Source organism: Pogoniulus pusillus, chromosome W (genome assembly GCF_015220805.1).
Source record: "Pogoniulus pusillus isolate bPogPus1 chromosome W, bPogPus1.pri, whole genome shotgun sequence".
In the NCBI taxonomy this organism is placed as follows: Eukaryota; Metazoa; Chordata; class Aves; order Piciformes; family Lybiidae; genus Pogoniulus; species Pogoniulus pusillus.
Window position 1 is genome coordinate 4,197,729 of NC_087308.1, and position 3,549 is coordinate 4,201,277.

The following is a 3,549-nucleotide window of genomic DNA, read 5'->3' on the forward strand; positions in this document are numbered from 1 at the left end:
ACAGATTGTTGAGCTGTGTTTCCACCCCTGAGGCAAACGGTTGAACTGGTACTGGATTCCTCTCCAGGTGAATGCAAACTGAGGCATGCACTCCTTTACTATGGGAATAGAGAAGAAAGCATTAGCAACGTCTATGGTGTGGAAGAATTTGTCGCCAGTCGAGGACATAAAGTCATAAACATGGGTAACTTGCGCTGAGAACGTCCTTGGTTCCCAGCGGGGCCAGGAAATCGAGATGTAAACAACTGAGCACCCCACACACAGCTGCAGTGGGCAGAGACTAGATAACCAAGGGGGCTGGAGTGGGTGGTCTGGAAGGCTGACCCTTAGAATGTTGTGATAAGTTAACCTATGTGCACATTACATGTAACCTTTCAATTATCACCTGTAACCAATCTTAAGCTGAGCACGCCTCTTGCTAGAACGCATATAAGTCACTGTATTATGGAAATAAAGTGGATTTGACCATCTAACCATATTGGTGAACAAAGAGTCATCTTCCCATAGCGCTCCACCGAACGTGTTCTCCAACATCTATGGTAGCATACCATTTAGCCTCCTTCGATTCCAGCTCATACTGGAGTTCCAGCATGTCCGGCACAGCTGCACTCATGGGTGGAGTCACCTCGTTGAGGGTACAAAAATCATCTGTGAGTCTCCAATCGCCGTTAAATTTGTGCACAGGCCAGATGGGACTGTTGAAAGGTGAATGAGCTTTCTTGATGACAGCCTGACTCTCCAGTTGACGAATCAGACGATGAATGGGCAGCAAAGAGTCACGGTTAGTTCTGTACTGCCTGTGGTGAACAGTTTGAGTAGCAATTGGCACTTCCAAATCCTCTATGTCATGATGTCCCACAACTGCAGATTCATCTGAAAGTTCAGGTCTAATGAATAACTTCAATTTACCATCCTCAGTCTCTACAGATGCTATTCCAAAAGCCCATTTGTGACCCTTAGGATCTTTAAAACAACCTTGTCTCAAAAAGTCAATTCCCAGAATGCAAGGCACATCAGGACCAGTTACAATTGTATGCTTCTTCCACTCTTTACCAGTTAAACTGATCTCAGCCTGCAACTTAGTTAACTCTTGAGATCCACCAGTGATTCCAAAAGTAGGTATGGACTCTGTCCCTTTGCAATTTGATGGCAACAAAGTACACTGAGCACCTATGTCAACTGGAGCCCTGTGTGGAAGAATTTCTCACCAGTCGAGGACATAAAGTCATAAACATGGGTAACTTGCGCTGAGAACGTCCTTGGTTCCTAGCGAGGCTAGGAAATCGAGATGTAAACAACTGAGCACCCCACACACAGCTGCAGTGGGCAGAGACTAGATAACTAAGGGGGCTGGAGTGGGTGGTCTGGAAGGCTGACCCTTAGAATGTTGTGATAAGTTAACCTATGCACACCTTACATGTAACTCTGGACCCTCTGACTGTAACCAATCTTAAGCTGAGCACGCCTCTTGCTAGAATGCATATAAGTCACTGTATCACGGAAATAAAGTGGATTTGACCATCTAACCATATTGGTGAACAAAGAGTCATCTTCCCATAGCGCTCCACCGAACGTGATTCCCAACATCTGGCGCTCGAACAGAGGAGTCAGGACACAAGCCGGCCGCAGGTGAGACTGCGTTGGGGGCCGGAGGGTTGGCCCGAAGACAGAGGGGTCCGATCAACTTGTGGGACGTTCTCCGTATCGGAGAGAGTAAGCGTCATTCGGTGCCGCTGGGCCGGGTAGCGCTGCCCCGAGGTGGCAGTAGTCTGGACGTTCATTTCCGGAGTGAACAGCCCGTGTGTAAGGCAGGTACGGCCCACAGTGGATTTGCTGGGGCACTGCGTTTGCTGGCATATTTGTCTCGTGAGAGAAGTTCGCCGGACACTGAGCTCTGAGAGCTGCTGGCCCGGGCGTATGCGCAGGGTCATGCGAGTAAAGAGCCTCCCATGATTTTAAGATCGAAAGTGCAGCGGGAGGTCGGAGACGCACTGTGGGACGCGGTTCTTAGCAACGGCACAGACTCTGAGTCGATCCGCCAGCTAAGTCCCGCCCGGCGGGAGGTGCCCGCGCGTCCCCGCGGATGGCTGCACGCGATACGGGACACGGACTTTTAGTTTTTCAGCCGGTAAAAGACGTTACTGAAGGTACAGAGGAACGGACGGTAAAGAGAGAATGGACCGACGGCAGACGCGACCGCACCGGACGGCTCGGGACCCTCCCTTTCCCGCGGCTCGGCGGAACAGTCTTCAGATCCGCCCCCTTCACCGCCGCCCGCCCGCCCATCTCCGACGGACCGCATCCCAAAGCCGAGGGGTCTCCCGCGAGTCTTCAACAGCTGGGGGACTGAGGGAGCTGCTGAGGGGATCGGTGGGGTGGGAAGAGTTTGTGGGTTTCCTTGAGTCGTTTCAGAGTTTAGTCAATTTACCTTTGTATAGCTACAGTGAGATTAGCAATTCGATAGCTCACAGCTTCACCTCTGCCTTTTTTTTTTTTTTTTTTTTTTTTTTTTTTTTCTCTCTCTGTCTTGAAGAGCCTGAGAGGGAGGACGGCAGTTTGGAAGTTTTCAGGGTAGATTTCATGTTGTGTACCAGGGATCGATAGTGGGATGGGAGACGGACGGAAACAGCAAGTGGTGGCTGACCTGAAACAGCTGGGGGTTGGGCGAGATGGAAGGCCGAGGACAAAAGCGGCGCTGCGGCTGCTGGCCTCCTCCCCCTCCTCCTCCCCCCCCTCTAGCCATCTGTGGAGGGCCCGCGGGGCCCCGTTCCCCCCCCGCCCGTTGTTTCCTTTACTGTTTTTTTTTTCTGCCGGAGTTATCTCCTCTTACGGATTTTTTTTTCCCTGCTAGGAGGCAGCGAAGCCTCGAAGCTGTTTAGACAATGCCAGATGTGAGGAGAGAGCTCTTCACTGAGAGACTGATTGGATACTGGAATGGGCTCCCCGGGGAGGTGGTAGAGTCACCGTCCCTGGTGCCCTGGAGCTGTTCAAGGCAGGGTTGGACGTGGCACTTGGTGCCATGGTCTGACCTTGAGCCCCATGGTGAAGGGTTGGACTTGATGACCTATGAGGTCTCTTCCAACCCTGATGGTACTGTGATACTATGCTACTGAAGACAGATGTCAGAAAGTTTATGGAAATGGTAGCAAGAATGACAAGGATGACTTAGGAACATTTTTGCCCCTGTTACAGGCATGGACACGCACAGGTGTATTTACCATCACCTTGCTGGTTAATTCCTTTTGCACCCACTGCTCAGTGGCAAAAAGAAAAAGAGGGAGATTGCTAGGACATAGCAGAGATGCCAGTGCCACTGACCATGGGTGGAAACTTATACAGACACGGAAGGCACCAAGCAGGACAGACTAGAATTCAGATGCATTGCCTCTCACAGCGAGGGTGTAGGCACTGAGATCCACATTGCAAGTCACTAACCAGATTCTGGACTAGGAGCAGGGAATGATAGAGCTTGTAGGCTAATGCCAGTCAGCTCCTTTCCCCAATAACAGATAAAGACAGGACTAGCATAGAAGTTTTCTGGAACAGCTG